The sequence below is a fragment of the Lolium rigidum genome, chromosome 3 (genome assembly GCF_022539505.1).
Source record: "Lolium rigidum isolate FL_2022 chromosome 3, APGP_CSIRO_Lrig_0.1, whole genome shotgun sequence".
NCBI classification, from domain to species: domain Eukaryota; kingdom Viridiplantae; phylum Streptophyta; class Magnoliopsida; order Poales; family Poaceae; genus Lolium; species Lolium rigidum.
In genome coordinates, this window is record NC_061510.1 from 388,113,677 (window position 1) to 388,136,972 (window position 23,296).

The 23,296-nt window shown below is 49.0% G+C and overlaps 2 pseudogenes; one reads left to right on the forward strand and one right to left on the reverse strand.

Moving 5' to 3' along the window:
* Positions 1-15,123: 15,123 nt before the first annotated feature.
* Positions 15,124-17,748, reverse strand: LOC124697615 (annotated as a pseudogene).
* A 1,393-nt stretch (positions 17,749-19,141) lies between these two features.
* Positions 19,142-23,296, forward strand: part of LOC124697616 — a 4,545-nt pseudogene continuing 390 nt past the window's right edge.

Genomic DNA, 23,296 nt, shown 5'->3' on the forward strand with positions numbered 1-23,296 from the left:
AGGTCAGCAACGATAACGATGGCGATACAGATGAGGACGACATGGACTACATCGACGAGGAACTAACACAAGAGGAGAATGAAGAGGAATGTGCATTAGATGAACTTAGGGACAAAACTGGCGATGAGAAGGTTCTTGAGGGTATAGCCTACCTAAAAGATACTGACGTGTCACATGAATCAAAGGATTTCATTATGGTCATTTGGTACTTGGTCCAGTCACGTGGAAAGTTACTCATGGTGAGAAGACATTTGCGGGTGCCCAACGCGGAAGAAGGCATCAACCGCACTCGCAAGGTAGAGGTTTTTGAAGCTTCTATTCGCAAAGGTGTGTGGGTGCCGGTTTTAGATGAACTTGGTGGTCAAGCGCTTTTCATTAGCAAACGCTACTGCAAGTCAATTTCCGCCTATGCTGGTGTGGAAAAGGATACTATCTATTTTGCCGACACAGGCGAGCTATTCAATATCAAATCGCGAACTATGAGTAAACCACAGAGAGGCGTCGATCACTGGCAATCAACGTGGATGTTTTCCCCTGATCTTGTGGTGTAATAATCATGTAAAAGTATAGAGTTAGTTAAGCAACATCATTGTACTTAGTAGCCTAATGCAATTGTAGTAAGAACACTCGGTTCAATTCATACCTAGATGGAGTCATTTGTGTTTTTATCTCTCAAATAGCTTTAACATATATCTAATGAATCATTCACCCTGAGCCGGCATGAGTTATTTATTGCAGAACTGAACTCTATGCATGACATATTATTTCTATAAACTAGATGAAACCCACGCGTTGCTGCAGATATGCTTAAATATGTGAGACAATGTACATAGCTGATGATTTTGCTTCTATACACTCCATTGTACATCTGAACGAATCACTAACTTGTTGATTTTGTCCTCCCATGAAACACCAAACTATGTGCTATGCTCCATTAAAAGCACACAGTAGCAATAGTCGTGTTTAATTTTCATTTCTCCAATCCCTCCACTCGAACAAACAGAAATAGAGAGTAACACGTTAATATGAGAATTTTATTTTAACATCTGAACAATTGACTCCTCTGGTGATCTGACTTTTGATAGTAGGGAAACTACATATATACATTTCTCCAAAAAAAAGGTAAAAGCTTCAAAATAAATTGTGGAAATGTAGAAATTCTAGTTAGATGCAAACTGAGCAAGTCACAATAAAGTAGTATAAAATACTGTATTTTTTAATGAGTACCTAGAGTTGTTGATCTGCTGAAATTCAAGGGGAAAGAACAAACAAAATGGTGCATTCATTCATATACGATAGGAATTCATAATTTCTTGTAGTAATGTCTAACTTTAGGTAGCGTAAGTGATTGAGTTATAGACAAATATTTATAGTAGAGAACAACAAACGTTATCTCAAGACACTCTGTGTAATAATTAGAGTCATGGTGATTGAAACGATAAGCATATATAGGTTTTTTCCTTGGTCATGAAAAATGATGAGAGGGATGTTTCGGAAATTGAAACTTTTGCTCCCGCAATATCGAACAAAAATGATATATAGACATTATACAATGGAATGTATATGAAATAAAATGGAGCTGAAAGTGTTGCTGTCGGCGGCCAGAGGTTCTACCATGCCACATCGGTGCTGCTACCACCGACCATCGGTGTTGCTGCAAGCGCCATCATGCCGGTGCTGCGTCAGCAACGCCACATCAGGTTCTCTGACGACAGCCGTGGCCACGGAGGAGCAACGCCTATATGCATAGACTGGGGGAGGCAGATCGCTGAGAACGGATGCGTAACACGAGGAGGGCTGCTGCACCAGCGACCACACGGCCGGCCGCTTCTCCGGAGGACCATCAATAGAGTTGTTGCTGGTGCGAGCGGCCGGAGTCATGTGAGGATGGCGCTGTGAGATCCCACTTGTTGTTGTGTTTTTCTTTCTTTCGTTCTTTTTGCGGGAAAGATTGTGAACGTATACGATGGCTAAATTGTACGGTTGGCAACCTATGATCGGGGGATCTGATCCCGAGGGAAGCTCAACACTTTTTTTTTGCGAGAAATCCACCGATCTATTAATAATCATCAACAGTAGTACAAATAATCCAAAAAGTAAAGAAAATTACAAATTGGTACTCAGACCACCTAGCGACGACTATAAACACTAGCACGAGCCGAAGGCGCGCCACTGTCCTCGCCCCTCCATCGCCGGAGTCAGGCAAAGCTTGTCGTAGTAGAGCTTGTTATAGTAGATAGATGGGAAGTCGTCGTGCTAAGGTCCCAAAGGACCAGCGCACCAGAGCAGCAACCATCGCCAATGATGACAACCGTAGATCGGAAGAGACTGACATGAAACCACACCAACAAACACGAAAACCGACCGGATCCCAGGAGATCCGACGGGCACACAACTCCACGCGTCCTCCGTCAGCGCTAGATGCACCACCGGAGCGAGGATAGGACAGGGAGGACCTTATTCTGATTTCAGGATGTAGCCACCGCCTCACCATCCCAAAAAAGAGACTAAAAAGCAAACTAAATTAAGAACGAAAAATCCCCGCCGGCGAGGGACCGTGGTCCGCCACACCTCCAAGGCCCCAAGGCCACCGGAGGCGGAGCGGACCGGCGGTATCGCCGGCGAGGAGGACGGAACCCTAGATAGGTTTGTGACTTTTCCGCCGCCTCCTGGGTTGCGTACCGGTTCGTGGCCTGACTTGATTATAGCCCCTGAGGGAAGCTCAACGCTTCTTTGCTGAACTCGATGATGCGGCCTATCTACAGCTGGCAGCCTCAAAACAACAACATAGAGAAATAGTTGTCTCTATGAGAGCTCGTAAACTGGGCAAAACCGAATAATAACTGCCGATTTACGGGTTCAGTTCAAAAAATGGCGCAGATCTATTATCGTAAACGAGCCAAAACCGAAAAAAAGTTTTCAGGCCGAGACCGAAAACCCAACTCGACATGTATTTGTAGGGGCTGAAAGGGCGAACTGAACACAAAAATCTATTCGTGACGCGCTGAAATTTCAGATCGAGCTAACTGCTTCCGCCGGTACAGTCGCCGGAATCCAACCAAATTCCGGCGAGCCAGCGACGACGTGGGGCGGCGCGGGTGGGGCGGAGCAGGGCCGGGGCTGGCCGGGACGAGGCAGGGCGGGGCAGGTCAGTGCGGGGCCGGGCTGGCCGGGACGAGGCAGGGCGGGGCAGGTCAGTGCGGGGCCGGGCAGGCCGGGGTGGGGCCGGGCTAGGCGGAGCAGGGCGGGCGCGGCCGAGGCGAAGCAGCACGGGGCGCATGCGGGGCGAAGCAGGGCGCGAGCGGGGTGAGCAGGGCGGGGCTTACGACTGGGGCAGAGCAGGCCGGGGTGGCTGGAGGAAGAAGAAGGAGGAGGCAAGAAAAAAGGAAAAAAAAACGGATATCATGGGTCTACTGATATATTTAGGAATATGGTTTTTTACAGTTTTAATTTACGGCTCTCTTATGCATTAGTTTTTGATCTATAAATACGAATTCAGTGAACTGAACTCTAAATTTTCGGTTCGCGTTTTTACGGGGCTCTGAAATCGAGGCTATGACCAGTGGGTCCAATACGCAGTCATAGAGGGGATCGTGCGGGTGCCCAGCGAATAGGACGGCACTGCACGGTGCGGCCAAGATACTGCTGGGGCCCAGCAGTCAGCGTCCATAGCCGAAGATCGAGCGAGCCGCATTTATCACCAGCCGCCGCATCGCTCTCTCGCCCAGTCAGTCCCCTTCGGCCACCTTCCGCCCGCCCACCTTTCTCCACGCCAGACGAGAGCATGGCGGCGCAGATGATCATTCGGGCGTCCGGCAGGGTCTCCGCCGTCGCCCGCAACGGGACGGTCGCCGCTCTCAAGGTGGAGGTGGCCGCCGCCGGCGCTACTGCGGGCCACTACGCGACGCACGGCGCCTTCCGCGCACTCGCCGTCGCGTGCGGGGCGCTTGGGTTCGTCGGCGGCGCGGCCTACCTCTGCTACTCCAAGGGCGTCGGCTTCACCGACTACCTCCTGTCCCCCGCTACGTCCAACGCGCCTCGTCACGACCGTGAAAGGTAGCTAGCTAGGGTTCGTTTCCGGTACCAATGCTTGGCTTGATTCGGGGTTTAGGGTTTCTGGAGGTTCGATTCGGGGTTGTGGGTTTGGTTTGGTTTGGTTCGGGTTTTGGTTTTCCACAGCGGGGTTTGAGGGTTTGATTCTAAATCTTCTCCCGCACTCGCTGATGACCTCCTCGCAGGGCCAACGCGCTAAAGGCGGAGTGGAGAGGAAAGCGTCTCCGCTGTACACGGGAGATTCGACGCTTGACCAGGCATTAGGACAGGTTACTTATAGGTGAGCATCTCCATTTCCGATCCACGCCAGTCTGAGTATTTGTGGTATTAGTATATATCAGCGCATTGCTTGTGTAACCTCAGCGCTTTGCATGTCTGCTTAAATTCATTCTGTAAAAAGGTGCTAGATGCATATCTGGCTCTCTGGTCTGATTATATTGTTCTGCACCTGTATCTGTGCTTGTTTGAGATGATCATATGGGTGTGACTTTGTGTGCAATAAACTTATAATTGTCTTGTTCACAAATTGTTTTGGGGACAGCGAGGACGTGTAGGACTTATCAGCTACAGGTTAGAAGGCCTGGCCGAATGATAGCCTCAGTTTTGCACAAGGCATTGTTACCCGGATATGCATTGCCCATCTATGTAATCAGATTGTGGTCTATGTGAAAAACGACTGGCTTGACAAGTTAAGAGTACCATGACCTTAAGTTCTTCTGAACAATTTTACTTCTACTGCATTTTTTTATCGGGTCACTTGTTTATGGCTGGAAACTGTTGTTTATAGCTGTTATCTCATCTTTCCTTCATTTTTGTGTCGAAGAAGGGCTAATAATTACCAACTTAGTAGTAATCTCACTGTCTAATGTCAATTTGGAAGCATGTCCCGATAACACAAGTTTTTTGGTTTTCTTCTTTGAGCATCTCAATTTCAGATCCACGTCAGTCTGATAAGGTCACTATATGTAGTATATATCAGCGCATTGCTTGTGTAACCTCAGTGCTTTGCATGTCTGCTTAAATTCATTCTGTAAAAAGGTGCTAGATGCATATCTGGCTCTCTGGTCTGATCATCATGTTCTCCACCTGTATATATGCTTGTTTAAAATGACCATATGGGTGTGTCTTTGTGTGCAATGAACTTATAATTGTCTTGTTCACAAATTGTTTTGGGGACAGCGAGGACGTGTAGGACTTCTCAGCTATAGGTTAGAAGGCATTGGCGAATGAGTAGCCTCAGTTTTGCACAAGGCATTGTTGCTAGGATATGCATAGCCCATCTATGTAATCAAATCGTGCTCTAACTGAAAAATGACTGGCTTGGCAACTTAAGAGTACCACATGACCTTAAGTTTTGCTGAACAATTTTACTTCTCCGGCATTTTTATCGGTCACTTGTTTATGGCTGGAACTGTTGTTTATATCTGTTATCTAATCTTTCCTTCATTTTCATGTTGAAGAAGGCCTAATAATTACCAACTTAGTAGTAATCTGACTTTCTAATGTCAATTTGAAAGCATGTTCTGATAATACAATGTTTTTTTCATTTTTTCTTTGAGCATATCTGTTTGTCCCTGGCCATAACAAATTGTTGTTAAGTCAAGTATGGGACGTTCAGGCACGCCTTCTCCTGTTCTTCTTTCTGGTAGTAGGTGATCTTCTGGGTGCACCCGTACTTGGCGTTAGAGCAAGGAACCATGACGGATTCCATGAGATATTCCATCCCTAAACAGTGCTTGAAGGTTGTTTTGGCAGAGCATAAGTGGCACTTGTTCCGCACGAGCTTGGGACGGCAAACAGAGCATACAAAATGCCCCACAGAACACTGGAATAGGAAGAATGAACAGGGTCAGAATAAAGCTAAATAACTATGTTGTAACATGACAAATTAGTATCCCTCAAATTTATGCTACCGCTACTTTATGGGGGCAGTTTGGGTACATTCAACATGCTAGTCTACAAGTTTGAAGTTTTAAACTTATAGTGCGATCGATACACTAGTGAAGCTATGATATCAAGCTTAAAGTTCTGCTTGTCTCTTGTTAGAGCTACCACCTTCCATATCGCGACCAACACTCCTTGCTTCATTTTGCAATAATGCATTAAGCTACTCAGATCTTGTACTTGTGTTTCGATGATGGTAGTACTGTACAATGTCTATTGTGGGTTTATGTTCTTTTTCTTTTGCTCAAATAAGGAATCGAATAATTTACAGTAGTGCTGACTGTTGGAGATATGTTTAGCTTGTTATCATAACTAGATTATGTGTCTAGATCATCGTGGTTAAATGTCATATATAGCTGTCCTATTGTTCTTTAACCGCCCTTTGTCTCTTTGCAGGTTTTGCACAGAGGTTCGGAGTAACTACTGATGGGATTAGTTTTTCACCAAGTATCGAATTACTACTGATGGGGATAGTTTCGTGTGACGGATCGAGGGTAAATGAAGACATAGACGAGGCCTAATACTGTTACGTCTGCCTTTTATACTACGTATATCTGTTATCTGCTTGGTCATTTGTGCGTACAAGTACTTGATTCTTGGGGATGCTGTCTATTATCCCGATGTCTCTCTTTCTACAAGTAATTCCTAGGGATGCTGTCTATTATCCAGAAGGCATATGGTGAAACTTGGCCCTGTGTGATATATGTTTGATGAGTATGATCTTGTTTCTGAGGCCAGGCACCTCCAGTACTGTATTATTCCTTTGACGCTCCTCTGATGTCATAGCTGCGCTGCCCTGGTTGCTGCCGGCGGATTCTGTGGTGCTACCCAGTAGAAGGTTGCAACACTGGAAGTGTACGATGGTGTTTGACCAATTTTGATAAACTCTATGGTCATTTTTGGATGGGTCCAAAGTGCATGGGGGTCACCGCTTAGCCATAAGAACATGGATCTTCACGTTGACTGCGATGACGGCGGCAAAACGGGTTGATTCCCTGTGGCGAAGGAAGATCAGAATGAACCCAATGCTCTGTCTAACGTCGATGTCGATACATCGCCCGTAGGTACATCTCATGTCACAATATGGACGATTTTGGTAGCCTGCAACAGTTTCCTACACCACTGGGAAGTCCTCTGTGCGTCGCAGACGGGTCATGTGCTATAAAAGTCACGTTGTTTGGTAGTTTGCACAAAGTTTTTTCGGTCTCGTGGAGATTTGGGCTCTGCCCGTTTGGTAGGTCGGTTTTCAGGCCTACTAGTAGCCCAGAACGGCGCCCCTGTTGTTTGGTTGCAACCTATAATTTGCTTCTGCTAACCTCTTCCTTTCAGTGGTGAGGTTACCAGCGATCAACAACAGAAGAAAAAACACAATCATAGTTCAGGCAAACTTAGCACTAATCATAGTTCAAACACGGTCATAGTTGACGACACAGTACAATCATAGTTCACGACATAGCAGAGACGATCATAGCTCAACACACGACAGGAACAACAACTAGACACAGACATGGTAGCAGCGACACAGAACCAGGTAAGCTCCAGACATGACTTTCGAAGACGACACACCTGGTGGCATCGCCATGGTAACGACACCTGGTCTTCACCTCAGTGCAGGTGTGGTCGAAGATGACCACACTGTACTCGAAGGAGGACACCTTCTTCAAGATGAGGAACTTGCCTACCTGCAGCTGATGGGCGACGGCGAAGCCCGCCCACCCCTGGTCGATGTATACGTCATCGCCTTTTCTCATCATAGTCATCCTCCAGTTGCAGTCAGTGTTGACGATGATGTTCGAAGGAATTTCTCCGAACCACCTAATGAAATCTTGAGGGATCCGGAGCCGGCTGAAGGTAGGCCTGAAGACGATGCGCAGGAACTGGTCCGGCCCTACGTCCGGCTGGAAGTGGCCGACGTTAGCCGCCCTTCGCTTCTTCGACGGTCCCTCCTCGGGGGTCTCAGGTGACCCAAGCTTGAGTTTCTCAGTCTACCACAAGAACACATGACATTAGAGGTGTGCCTGCTCAAAAGTATATAGATGAAAACAAACATTGAAAACATGTTAGGGCATCTCCAACCGGGCGACCCATCCCGCGCCCGCGCGTCCGGATGGGTCGAAACGGACAAAAACGCGGCCCAGCGCGCGGACCCATCCCTAAAACGGATGCCCGCGGCGTCCGGAACGACGCAAACCCGGCCCAAATCTTGGCCGGGTTTGCGTGGCCGCGGACGCGAAAGGCCGGTCGCTCGCGTCCTCCCTTGTCCGCCCCGGCCCGCCCGTCCGCCACCGAAAACACAAGGCCGCCGCACACATCTCCCCACCCGCTCCGCCGCCACCCACGGACCGGCGATTTCGGAGCGCGTCGACGCCGGCCATCGTCGTCGAGACGCCGGCAAGCGGGCGGAAGCATAGGTCGAGGTCCCGCGCTGCTTTCGCCGCGTCGTAGCAGCAGTCGGAGGACGCCGGCGCCGGCGTTGTTGTCCTCTCACCGTCGCGACACCTCCCGCCGTTCGCAGCTGCGCCGTTTCCGCCGGAGGTGAGCCCTCCTGCACCGTGTTTCCGGACCGCAAGTCGGCTGAGACGGCCATGGCTGCAGGTCCCTAGAGAAGCATTTGGATCGCCTCCGCCTCGCGAGGTGTTCGTTCAAAAGCTCGAACTAATATGTGTCCCTTTTCAGATCATGGTGGACAGCGACGACGAGTACTACTTCAAGAACTTCATCGACACGTCGTCGAAGAGGAGTCCGACGACGAATTTTTCACGGATGCTGCGGTGCTCATCCACGAGCACATTGTCTCGCAGATCCCCGTGTTCCGGGGTCGTTGCCGGGCGCGCGGCCGCCTTGGACCGCAAAAGAGAACGCGGCCACGACCAGCTCTACAACGACTACTTCCAACCCAATCCATTGTTCGTGCCGCACTTGTTTCGCCGTCGTTTTCGGATGAACAGGCCGCCTGTTCCGCCGGATAATGGATGGCGTCAAGATCTACGACGACTACTTCGTGCGAAAGTGGATGCACTTGGCAAGGTAGGCCTCTCTTCGTACCGGAAATGCACGGCAGCGATTAGGATGCTCGCATATGGCGTTGCCGGTGATTTCGTAGATGAGTACACGCGCATGAGTGAGTCAACCGGCCTGGAATCGATGTACGGGTTCTGCGGAGCGGTGATCGGTTCGTTCGGAGAACGAGTACCTCCGGCAACCAAATGCCGAGGACACGGCCTCGTCCGTTGTCGATCAACGCTTCCGGGGGTTTCTGGGATGCTTGGCAGCATAGACTGCATGCATTGGGAGTGGAAGAACCGCCCCTTTGGTTGGCAGGGGTCATACAGCGGCCATTCCGAGGGGTGCACGGTCATTCTTGAAGCTGTTGCTTCCCATGACACATGGATTTGGCACTCATTCTTCGGAATGGCTGGCTCGCACAATGACATCAATGTGCTGCAGCGCTCTCCGGTGTTTGATAGGCTAGCGTACGGTCGGTCCCCCGATGTGGATTTTGAGATCAATGGCCACCACTACACCAAGGGGTACTACCTTGCTCGATGGTATCTATCCACCTTGGGCTACACTCGTGAAGACAATCCGAAACCCCAGCTCGAGCAGGAGGCAAGGTTTGCCAAAGAGCAGGAGGCAGCCCGGAAAGATGTCGAGCGGGCGTTTGGCATCCTCCAAGCTCGTTGGGCTATCGTCGGACACCCCGCCGGAGCCCGGGATGTGCAAACTCTGTGGGAGGTGATGACCGCTTGTGTAATCATGCATAACATGATTGTTGAGGTAGAGCGGGATGATTCACTCTTTGATAATGAATGGGACGGCCAAGGAGAGTTGGTTACTCCTCAACGTGCTTCAGGCTGATTTGGTCGAGCACATGTGGCAGCATGTAGGCAACAATGCTGCAAACAACAATGATGAAGGAGCCTAGAGCATTTTGTATCGTTTCTTCATTTTATTTGAATAATACTTTATCCTTGATTACATGGACTATGTAATGTATAATACATTTAGAGCATTTCAACTATTTTATATATTTTTTCTATAATTTATTTTGCGTTTTTCTAGTGATTTTACAAGAAAAACATACCATGGGGCGCCGCGACCCAAATCCGGCGCGTTGGGCGCAGCGCGCGACCCAAACGGACGCGCGGACGCGGGGCACCGTCCGCGCGTCCGCTCGGGCACGCAAACGGCCCAAAACGGACGGCCCAGCGCGTCCGTTTGGGTCGCCCGGTTGGAGATGCCCTTATGCCTCATACATTGGTTCACACGACAGCTCAAGGGACTGCCCTCAAACTAAGACAAGTGTGCAAATAATCACACACACAAGACTAAGTTTGAGGGCAACACATTGCCTTCTAGTGTGTCATTGTTCAATCATTAGCCAATGCACTAGACAAACAAAATGAGGTCTCATATATTGGATCACACGGCAGGCAAAGGGACTGTCCGCAAACTAAGTCTAGTGTGCAAGTAATATGGCACACATGATTAAGTCTGAGGGCAGCACCCTGCTTCCGTTGTGCCATAGTTAAATCATTGGCCATTGCAGAACTGAAGAAGTACAAATATGGAAATCAAGGTAGCATAGGCCTCATACAATGAGGACATATGGAGGAGATGTTTGATCAGAACCAATGGCATGGTCATGTTCAGCCATGCCATAAGTTCTGATCAATCATCTCCTCACACTATGATTCCCGGTTACAATCATCAGCCTAGTTTAATCAGAGACAACACAATCGAAAACAAACTAGCGCGACTCATTCCGCACAGCAATCACAACATGCTAAACCCCAGCACAAAAAAACCTTCCCTTCTCTGCATGCACGGTAAAATCTGGCAGTTTCAGCAATCCACAGTCCGATCTAGGAAGGATCTACCGCGATTGGAGATTGGAGTAACAAATCTAAGCAAATCGAGACCGTGAACAGCAAGAACTGGACAAGAGCAACAACCAATGGGGACGAACACCTTGCAAACATTAGTCTGAACCCAATCCTAATGGAAACCCTAGCAGATCTAATGTGCATGTCGTCGCAAATGCCCGAGAATGGCATGTTCTGACACAACGAGTATGAAGGTGAGAAGGAGAGATCGTTACCGCCATTGTTCCGGCCGAGGACGAGCTCGAGGTCGCGAGCGAACTCGAGATGCCGATTAAGACTGCGGAGCAGGTTGCGGCCGATCTCGCGGTGCTGCTCGCCGACGTCTCCTCCTCCGGTAGCGGTGCTCCTCCGTGCGGCGGTCCAGCGGATTGGTTGGTGGAAGGGGAACCGCCGGGTGATATGACAGTTTGGGGGAGGTGAGAGTGCGGTCGCGAGTGAGAGGAAGGATATGATAATTGGATTCCCAAAGATGGAGACATGAGACTGATTGTGGGTATCAGAGTTCATTGATCGCACGGCGGGACAATGGGATATGGAGAAGCTGAACATGCATTTTCTACCAATGGATGTGCAGATTATTCGCAACATACCGATCAGCACCAGGAACCAGGCTGACTTATGGGCGTGGCACTACGACAAAAAGGGTACCTTCAGTGTACGATCGGCTTACAGAATGTTGTCGTGCATCAAAGATCGACGCGAAGCCTGGCTGGAGGGAAATGCGACGAGCTCGGACCAAAAGGGTCTACAGAAGAACTGGACCAACCTCTGGCATATTTAGGTTCCTGCGAAGGTCAAATTGTTCTTGTGGCATTTGGTAAAACAGTCTTTGCCAACATCAGATCTTCTTCATCACCGTCATATATCACCATCGATATCCTGTGGCATCTGTGGCGCTGAGGATTCATGGCAACATTCACTTCTGGACTACATGATGTCGAGGTGTGTATGGGCTCTCTCTGATGACGATATGGTGGAGCACATGTGCCAGGTGCAGGAAAGGGGGCTTGGAATTGGCTATTTGCGATGTGTGATTCCTTGTCCCGGGAGAAGGTAACCCGCATGTGTGTCACCCTTTGGGCGATCTGGCATGCGCGGCGGAAAGCGGTCCACAAAGACATCTTCAAAAGCCCGCTCTATCAGCACTCATCATTTTATCGAGAATTTCTTAGCTTAGGTTAATCATACGAAGATTGTGCGACAGGACCCTGGGTTCCCCACCGCCGTGAGTGGCCAAGATCAATACGGATGTTGGTGTGGCCATAAATGGCGATGCTGGGGCGATTGCGGTTGTCGCGCGATCGGATGCTGGTGTTTATCCGGGGGCATCCAGAGTTCATCTAGCTGGTGTGTCTGACCCAGAGGTACTGGAGTCCTTGGAGTACGGGAAGGCGTGAATCTTGCGCAGGACCTTAATCTACCAAGGATCAGGATAGCGACGGATTGCTTGAGGGGGGTGAAAGCTCTGAAGGAGGTTTATATAGGAAGCTATAGCCAGGAAAACTCGCGGTTGAACCGGCGGGCATGTGCTCCCGGCAGAATTCGCGCTGCCATTGGTTGAAGTGCGGTGTGGGGTCCACGATGGCAGATCTAACAAGTGCTGATACTAGAAATACCGGGAGAGAATACAAAGGATGGGACCCACCATTACGAGGGGAATAGATCTGCAGTTATCTCCTTCTTCTTCCCAGATGCGGCTTGGTCAGGGCCTCGGCCAGGCTGTCCTTGGGCGATCTCATCGAGGAGGCTGTTGAGCCCCCGCGCAGCACACTCCACGGCCTGCATCTCGGCGAGGAGGTCGAAAGACGGCGGCGGTGGCCGTGGTCCTGGCACGGAACGGTGGCAACGGGGACAGGGCGACGTCGGAGCGAGCTCGGGGCGGGGCTCGGGGCAGCTGCACGGCACACGCGACGGCGTCCCGCGGCGCGACCGTGCTGCTCCTCCACCTCGGCTCCTCCCACGGCCGCGACGGACGTGGCTGCGTAGCGGACGCGGATGCGCGGGCGGGGCGGCGTGGCGGACGCGGCGGGCGTGGCAGACACGCGTGGGCGTGCTCGCAAACGGCGCGGCGACGACGACGCGCCGTTCCTGGCGTGCGTGCTTCCACGTGGGCGGGGTTGGGAACAGCCTGGCGATGGCCTGGTGCTGCCTCCGCCAGTCCACCGAGAGGCCTGACGTCGGGGCTCGCCGTCTGCCTCAGCTCGCTCGCGCGGCGGGACAGGGCGGCGTCGAGGACGGAGCGGCGTCAGGCCATCAGGGACAGGGCGACGTCGAGCTAGTGTCGGTGACGGGGGCGGCGTCGAGGATAGGGCGGCGTCAGCGACAGGGCGGCGTCGAGGACGGGGCGACGTCGGGGACAGGGCGCCGTCGAACTGGCGTCGGGGACGGAGCGGCATCGAGGACAGGGCGGCGTCAGGGACAGGGCGGCGTCGAGGATGGGGCGGCGGCGGGGACAGGGCGTCGTCGAGCTGGCGTCGGAGACGGGGGCGGCGTCGACATGGCCTCCAGGCGAGCTCGGGGAGGAGCCGGGCGCGGCGGTGATGTTCTGGGGATGGGATGGGGAACGATGGGGCGTGGGAGAGGACAGAGGGCCCCACACGCGTATATACTGTCATTTTGTATCTGTATATGGAAAGCACCCATTCCGTCAGTGGACCCCACGAAAAAAAATGGACCAATCAGAAGCTGATTTCGCGCAGGATCACATGCCGCCCGGTTCCATTAGTCCACTCTCGCTATAGCCACATCATCCAAGAAATAACGGCAAATGCAGCGAGCCTGGTGGAGGTCTCGTTTATGCATGAGCATCGATCATCCAACACAGAAGCCCATAACCTTGCACGTTTACTGTTGTCTTCTTCTGTTGATCGCTATATTTGGCTTGTTAATCCGCCCAAGAGGATTTGTATTCCTCATATTTTCACATTTTAATAAAAGGGCCGGCCCTCCATGCCGCAATGTAGTACATATAAGCTTTTTAAAAGTTACGTTGTAAAGTCTGATCAAATTTATTTAATAAATTATATATATGACATATAAAATTATACATCATGATGAATCTAATAGTATTGATTTGATATTCTAGAGTCTATATGTTTTCTACGTACTTGGGCAAACTTTAAATATTTAACTTTTGGCAAAACTTATATGTACTACATTTTTATCAAGAGAGTGGACTTTCTAAGTAGGTACTCACATGCACGGTGCATCAAGATTCATGCTAGCTTTTCTTTTCTCTGAACAGACATTTTTGTTTTTACCTCTGGCACTATACAATTTATGGATTTGACACTTTGCAGTTCACTGAAATATCTATGATAGACTAAAAAAATAGTTCCGATTTTTTTCTATATATATATATATAGTTGAGTTGTGTGGAATTTTAAATATTCAAAAAAATGCACAAAAATCCCATACAATTTTGACACATTATATTTGTAATATTTCAGTGGCATAAATCTATATACTCCATCTGCCTCAAAAAAAAGTTGCACAACTTTTCTAGATATGAATGCATCTATAATTAAAATATGTTTACATACCTCTGTATATATGTAAAGTTGAGCATTTTTTGGATGGAGAAAGTATTATATAGTTTAAGAGATACAAATAATAATAAATCAAAAAAAAAGTGTGGATGTGCACCTGTCATGGTGGTCACTCGAAAGTTTTCCTTTTGTCAAGGAGGAACTAGTTAATGTTACTTAGGAATAGCTCAAACAAAGTTTATGGTTATTATGGATAAGAACATTGTTGGGCAAAACGTATCATATGTTGAATAATAACAAGTATAGCCGAAGTTGTAATTGTAACCTGAGTTGAAATTTGAGACCTAAGTTGACATTTTTCAGTCCGGCCCTCCGGGCGGTATGACTTGCGTTTCTGAAACCTGGTAAAAGTCCCCAGCACATATCATGGATAATTGTTATTATTATAAGGGGGAAATATATTGTTATGGACGCAGAGCACAAGTTGCTCATACTTTAGCATTCTCTTTTAGACTACCCACAATAAAAGTATTATATCTAGTATCATGCATTCATGCATGCAAAACGTTGATATGGAAGTGCAATTACAGATGAGAGAGAGAATATTAGTATTATAGGTACATACCGTATCATAGCACGTACTAAAAAAAATTCAAGTAAATCTTGTACATATATTTATATTGAGACTCTAAAAATCAATTAATACGAGAATACTATGATACCAGTATAGTAGTATCGCATTGTGACTAGTCTTACACAAAAAACACCTCATTGACCAATTTCTCTAGATTCACCCATGATGGCCCACCTGGCAGTGCCGCCGCGGTAGCCTTCTCCTTCCACTTCGTCGCCATTCTCTTCATCTCCTTCCCCTTGTCCCCTTCCATCGCCTCCCGGATGGCCGTCTTCACCTCGTCTCTGCAAATGTTGCCACCGAGCTCCACGCCGACTCGCCACTCGGAGCAAGCGAACCTGCTATTGGTTTGCTGGTCGGCGCCGAGCGGCCAGCACACCATGGGCACTCCGGCGCAGATGCTTTCCAGCATCGAGTTCCATCCGCAGTGCGTCAGAAACGCCCCGGTCGCCTCGTGCTGCAGCACCTCCGCCTGCGGGCACCAGCTCGCCACGTGGCTCCTCGCCCTGGTCGCCTCCCAGAACTCCGGTGGCAGCGGCAGCGCCGCCGCCGCGTGGCCGCCCTTCACTTCCTCATTCCTGAGCACCCACAGGAACTCATGCCCGCTGTTGGCCAAACCCCACGCGAACTCCTGCAGCTGCTCGCTCGTCAGTGCTGCAATGCTCCCGAAGCTCACGTACACCACCGAGTTCGGCCGCTTCCCCGCCAGCCACTCCATGCAGCTGTGGTTCTCCTTCAGAAGGTTTGATCCCAGTGTGTCCGACGCGCTACCGGCGGCGGTGACCTGCTTGATGAGCAGCGGCAGTGGTCCGACGACATAGCTAGGTGGCAGGATAGCTGACATCGCAGCCATGACTTGGCTCTCCAGCTCGTCGAAAGTGTGGAAGATCACGGCGGATGGAATGGTCCGATGGTGTCCATTAGGCGTAACATCATGGAAAGGAACACGTCGTCGTGCTCCGTTGTGCGGATGAAGCTCGGGAAATCCCTTAGACGCATGTCCTTGGGCATCCCTGGGACCCAGTCGACGAGGGTGCTGTCCAGGTAGCCGTTCCAAAGCTGCTCAGTATCTGTTTGTCAAAGCAGGCAAATATTACTTTCTTCTCCTAATAATGCATTTTTTTTTTGAACACATAATAATAATAATGCATATTTGGATACACTTATGTGGATCAAGTTCGTTTTTCTTTTTACAGAAAAGGGAAAACTTGATCGGATGAATTACTTCTTTTTGTGTCATCTCACACGGGCGATCGATACTTCGTTCAGTTATTATATTTCTTTTATTCTGTTGAAGTTGCTGTTATCTTTTCAATTATTATTGGTACTAGCTAGGGAGTAGTGGCCGGCCATGCTTCTGAAGTTCTAATCTTATCCTGGAAAAGTTGAAGGACCATATTCTTCATTCTTATCATTTTGAATTATCTCGGTATTGTTTACTCTCATGCATGATGGATTGATGGGCTCACACATGTTTGGGTGAAATAAAGAAGAGAAAGTTTGTGCACGAATTTCTTCTTCTGCATACAAAACTGATATTCAAAGGATAGGTTTGACTCTTGAGTAACTAGGAGTCTACGACCATAGATTGGTAAAATATCAAGCCCTTGTATCATTTTCTTGATACTCCTTCCGTTTTTTATTTAGTTCGCGGTCTGCATTTAATCAAAGTTAATCTTTATCAAATTTAACTAGGAATATTGCAGAAGATGTCAACATCTATAATATCAAGCGCATATAAAATAAAAATAAAAAATTATGATGATTCTAACAATATAGATTTTACATTGTAGATGTTGATGTTTTTTTCTAAACATTTGCTCAAAAACATGAAGTTTGACTTTGACTATACCTACAAACACAAAGTGAACGGAGTGAGTACTTGAAATATAATGTGACTATTTCTCACTCGACTTAGAACTAACTTCGTTCTCACTCGCAACTCATATTACAACTGAAGGCTAGTACGAATCACGAGCAAATCTAACGGTCCGGAGAATATTTCTTACTTACATCCCTACTTGCAACTGAAAAAATCTTAGTTGCAACTCCACTTGTAACTGAAAAAATAGTCAGTTGCAACCCAATTTAAAAACTTATATGCATGAATCATAATGCAATCAAACGGCTGACTAAGCACACACTTAGTTCTCAGCTAGCAAATCCTCTAGAAATAAGATACCGGCTAGAATTCTGAAAGTACTAATTACACAAAGTACTTTGGTTCGGAGAGGGTCTTGATTTTACCTTTGAGGGGAATAATGCCCCTGTCGACAAGCTGTTGGCACTGCTGGAATGCCATGAAGCCACATGCGCTGATGGTGCACAGGGCGACACTGCGGAGGCCCATCTCCTTGGCGGAGCGCAGGATTTGCTCGATGTCCGAGACGACGTGGGTCACCGGAGGGAGCTCGGAAACCAGGTCCCTGAAGTGTGGGACGAATGTCTCCAGGGAAAATAGCATGGCGACCATCTCTTCCAAAGCGTCGGGCTCGGACGACGGGAGCTGCAGGCCGTCGGGGACGACCGCGAAGCGGAAACCTGGGATGCCCGCTAGCGCGCCGGGGCCTCGCGAGCAGAGGAGGCGACGGCGGTTGTGCTCGGTGTGGACAAAGGTGATCTGGAATCCGTGGCGGTGGTGGAGGAGCTTGGCTAGCTGGAGCGCCGGCGTGAGGTGGCCCTGTGCTGGGAGCGGGAAGAACACCACGTGCGGCTGGTCGGCATGAGCTGCGGTGGTCGCCATGGCCGCTCCAACTCCATGCATCGGAGTTGCCCGGCCAGGCGTCTTTCTTTCTCCTTTTACTTGGAGCGCTAATTAAATCGCCAATCATCCATAGTTCCATACTATTATAAGAACACGACTGGAGTAGGTGATCGATCCTTTTTGGAGCATTACCGCTGGTCGTTTTTCCACCTGCTGCATAATTGGTGATAGTTATCGGCGCAATATGTCGGCACTCCATTACAAAAAAGTGTTGCAGAAGTTTTTGGTGTGTGTGTAACACTCAATTAACCTGTTGTTGTGTTGATTCAAAATTCCAAATAGAGCTAAAATATGTGGTTCGGACCCGTGAGATTAAAAGGTCTCTCTAGAGCTCAGTGTGTTCGTTCTCAGCTGAATGATGTCATCGAATCTCAACCTATATTGCAGCTCATCATTAGCACGGATTACAAACAAATATAATGATCTGGAGGCATTTTTCGTAGTTGCAACCTCACTTACAACTAAAAAAATATATTAAAATCCGACCTTGCAAGCAAGTATATAAATCATGATGCAAATTTGATGCCGCAGAAGTGTACAGATCACGAGGTTTCGTTCTCGGTCTACTAAAAACTAGCAATTACGATAATTAGAAATACATGGCCCAAATTGTCACGATATAACAAACATTTGGCCTAAAGTGAAATTTACACTGTGCAAGCGCAGGCCCCGGTGGCCTGGATTTTCAGTTTTTACCCTAATCTATATAGGTTTGAGATCCGGCCCGGGTTGCCAGCCCATTTGTCTCGACTGGGCTAAGCCAAAACAGAGGGACAGCGAGCGAAGCAGCGAGACGAACCCTTTTTCCCTCTCCCTGTGTCGCTCAGCGCCGCTCCATCGTCGCTCCGCCGCCCCCGCGTCCGCCGGCCTGACATCCAACGCCGCGCGGCCGAACCCTCCTCCGCCGGTCCCTGGTTCAGGACTGGGGCCGTATTCGGTCGTCCGCACTCGGTCACTCCGCCGCCGACCCGTCCCATCTGCAGCTCTGCTAGTCTGCTGCCTGCTCGCGCGGCGACCCGGCGACAGGAGTCAGCATCCCTGAACGCATCAGCTGCTCCCTCAGCTCCACCGTCGGCTCGCCGGCGCTGGCCCACGCGTCGTCTTCGCTGGTATATACCACTTCATAGTCTGCACTCACCGCTCATGTCCGCTCTGTAGCTTGCATATTGCATACCTGCATGTGATAGACCTTCTACAGTTTTATTCCAGTCCATTCTGTTTATACAATAGCGAGCTCCCTGGTCCACTACAGACGGTTATATAATGAACTGTGTTTACATGCGTACGTGCAGTACTAAAAAATCAAAAACATTTGAATTAAATAAGCCAGTAGGGTGTTCCATGTCATGAGAAAATGTGCGAACCCGAATCCATGACCCTCTGTATTTTTATCTGACGGCATTCATATCCTGGAAACAGTGATCAAACATATCGATTGTGGTCTTGCATTGGTTATGCGCGCGCCATAAAATTCTTGAATTAAAACACTTGCAGATGAAATTTTAACTGAAATTATAGTTATATTCCTCGCTGATTAAACTTGAGTTAAGCCCAGTGCCTCAATGCGGAAATTCCTGATTTCCTGTTCTGTGCTTCACAGGTTCTTGGAGCATCTTAGGCTTGCGTGAATATGGCATCTCCTGCTGAAATGATAGGAAAAAATATGCTTAGTCTACAGAGCTTTCCTGCTAATGTGGTATGCACCCAGTTGAACTATCACCTAATCATGCTTCTGTATATTGGAGTGTAGGTTTTCATTATCATGTATGTTCTCTCCAGGGAAAACAAAGGCTTGGTTTTATCTCTGCTAGAAGTCCTTCCTTGAGAAGGTCACGAATGGTCCGACATTCCTTGGACCTACGTCATGTGTGCTGGTTTCTTAATCAAAGAGTTACTGTTCCGAATATCTGATCAGTGGCTGCTCAAAGTGCCACAGTATGGAGGGGTGTTAATAGTCAATTGATAGAGGAATCTGTTAATGACTTGGAATTAGTTTCAAGGATTATTCACTTTTACCGCAAACCATTTCTTCAGGAGAGTGAGACCAAGGAGTTACTCAGGAAACTGCAGGCAAAGGTTTCTTCTAATATTATTGACATAAAGACTGAGCAATGCTTTAATGTTGAGTTGGAGAAGGCACTAAGTTCTGAGAAGCTGGCAACACTTCAGTGGCTCCTAGCTGAAACTTTTGAACCTGAGAACTTACAAACAGGGAGCTTTCTGGAGGAGAAAGTTTCTGGGAACCCTTATTCTTTCCTCGTTGAAGTCGGTCCTCGGATGACATTTTCAACAGCTTTCTCAACCAATGCTGTATCAATCTGTAAAGCTCTATCATTAACGGAAGTTACTCGCTTGGAAAGATCTAGAAGATATCTTTTGTGCCTTCAGCCTGGTAGTGTCCCACTTGACAACAGCCAACTCAACAGCTTTGCTGCTCTGATTCATGACAGAATGACAGAGTGTGTTTATTCTAGCAAGCTCACATCATTTCGGTCAGATACTCAGATGTAGTTCCAGAACCTGTCAGTGTTATACCAGTCATGGAAAAGGGAAGGCAAGCACTGGAGGAAATAAATCTTAAAATGGGGCTGGCTTTTGATGAACAAGATATCAAGTACTACACCCACCTATTCAGAGATGACATCAAGCGCAATCCAACTACTGTGGAACTTTTTGACATAGCACAATCCAATAGTGAGCACAGCAGACATTGGTTTTTTAACGGAAAGCTTGAGATAGATGGAGAGACCATGGCAAAAACTTTGTTTCAGTTAGTAAAGAGCCCCTTGAAAGCTAACCCTAATAACTCTATAATTGGATTCAAGGATAACTCGAGTGCAATAAAAGGGTATCCTATCAGGCGGCTCCCGGGTGAGGCGTTCCAGCCTGTGGTGGATCGTTTGGCTGACAAGTTACCAACCTGCAAAGCGTCTATGATGCCCAGGGCTGGTCGCTTGGCGCTGGTTAGATCGGTGCTGGCAGCTATTCCGCTACATCAGCTCATGGTGCTGAGCTTCTACAAGAAGGCGCTGAAACAGGTTAACAAGATCCTGCGAAGCTTCCTTTGGGCCGGTAGGGCGGAGGCCAATGGCGGTCATTGCCATGTCAACTGGTCGAGGGTGTGCCGCCCGCTGCGGTTTGGGGGGTTAGGGATCCCGGATCTCGCTCGCACTGCCATCAGCCTCCGGGTTCGTTGGCTATGGAGGATGCGGACTGACCCCCAACGACCATGGCGCGGGCTCGACATGCAGTTCTCGAAGATCGAGTTGGACGCCTTCGCTGCATCCACCTCTATGGTGGTGGGCAACGGCGAGTCCGCTCTCTTTTGGGAGGACAGGTGGCTGGATGGCAAGTCCATCAGGGAGCTAGCGCCGGAGGTTTATGCGCTCATTCCCAAGCGCCTCAGGAAGCGGCGCACGGTGCGGCAGGCGCTGGTGGAGCGCAGCTGGATCTCGGACATCGAGGGCGCACCGAGCGCCTTGGCGCTATGGCAGTATGTTCAACTATGGATTAGGCTCAGGGACATGGTGCTCTCCCCAGACCAAGACAGGTTGGTCTGGCGGTGGACGACGGATGGCCAGTATTCCTCCAGCTCCTGCTATGACGCCCTCTTCCAGGGGGCGATCCTATCAGGCTCCTGGAAGCTCAACTGGAAATCCTGGGCGCCACCAAGGGTGAAGTTCTTCATCTGGCTTGCTTGCCTGGACAGGTGCTGGACGAGTGAGCGTCTGGCGCGTCGGGGATTGCCCCATGCGACAAGATGCCCGTTGTGCAACCAGTCAGTGGAGACTATGGCGCACATCCTAACCGGCTGTTCCTTCTCTAGGACAGTTTGGTTCGAGGTCCTATCGTGGATTCGATCCACCGTGGGGCCTCCGACGGTTGAGGGTGTCTTCGCGGAGTGGTGGTCGCTGGTGGTGCGGACCTCCCCACGCCAGTTGCGCAAAGGAACTTCGTCACTCATCATGCTCACGGCGTGGTGGATTTGGAAGCACAGGAACGCTGCGGTCTTCGACAACGCGCGTCCCTCGGTGGCCTCCTTAGTCAGTGACATCAAGGCCGAGGCGCGACAATGGGCGGACGCGGGCGCCCGGGGGCTTCGCCAACTCCTCCCCTAGATTAGGTCTTTTGGGTTGAGTTGTACGGCGTGGTGTTGGTCCCTCTTCTGGACTTTGTACATATAAACCTTCTTTATCTATCAATGCATCGAAACGCAAGGCTTTTGCGTTTTCGCGAAAAAATAAAAAGGTATCCAGTAAATCACCTGCGTCCAGAACTGCCAGGTTCCACTTCGCCGTTATCCCTCATGATGCGCGAACTTGGCATTCTATTCACAGCAGAAACCCATAACTTTCCATGTGCTGTGGCGCCCTACCCAGGAGCTGAAACAGGTGCAGGTGGCCGTCTAAGAGACACACATGCCACTGGAAAGGGTTCATTCATCGTTGCCTCAACTGCTGGTTATTGTGTTGGGAATCTTCAAATGGAAGAATCATTTGCACCCTGGGAGGATTCATCCTTTTCATACCCATCAAACTTAGCTTCTCCCTTGCAGATTCTTATTGATGCTAGTGACGGTGCTTCTGATTATGGGAACAAGTTTGGTGAGCCTTTAATTCAGGGATTTACAAGAAACTTTGGTTCGAGGTTACCAAATGGGGAGCGCCGTGAATGGCTGAAACCAATAATGTTCAGTGGAGCAATCGGGCAAATTGACCATGCACACATATCGAAAGGGGATCCAGAAATTGGTATGCTAGTTGTGAAGATTGGTGGTCCAGCATACAGAATTGGTATGGGTGGTGGTGCTGCCTCAAGTATGGTTAGTGGACAGAACGACGCCGAGCTTGATTTTAATGCAGTGCAGCGTGGAGATGCTGAGATGGCACAAAAACTATATCGCGTAATCAGGGCATGTGCAGAAATGGGAGAAAATAACCCAATCATCAGCATTCATGATCAGGGAGCTGGAGGAAATTGCAATGTTGTGAAAGAAATAATCTATCCTAAGGGTGCTGAAATCGATATCCGCTCAGTTATAGTTGGTGATCACACATTGTCTGTGTTGGAGATCTGGGGGGCTGAATATCAGGAACAAGATGCATTATTGGTGAAGCCTGAGAGCAGATGCCTGTTGCAGTCACTTTGTGAGAGAGAAAGAGTTTCAATGGCTGTCCTTGGGGAAATTGATGGTAGTGGAAAGATTGTTTTGATTGACAGTGCTGCTGTGGAGCATGCGAAGTTGAGTGGCCTTCCTCCTCCATCGCCTGTAGTTGATCTTGAGCTTGAAAAAGTTCTAGGAGACATGCCTCAGAAAACCTTCGAATTCAAGCGAGTTTCTCGATTGAGTGAGCCCCTAGACATTGCACCTGAGGTCAAACTAATGGATGTTCTTAAGCGAGTATTGAAGCTTCCTTCTTTTGAAATATTGGGCCCATTTTTAGTGGCCCAAATTAGATTTCAGTTTTTCCTATAAATCTCAAAGCCCACATAGTGGCAGCCTTGTGAGTTTGAGCCCAAGTTGGTG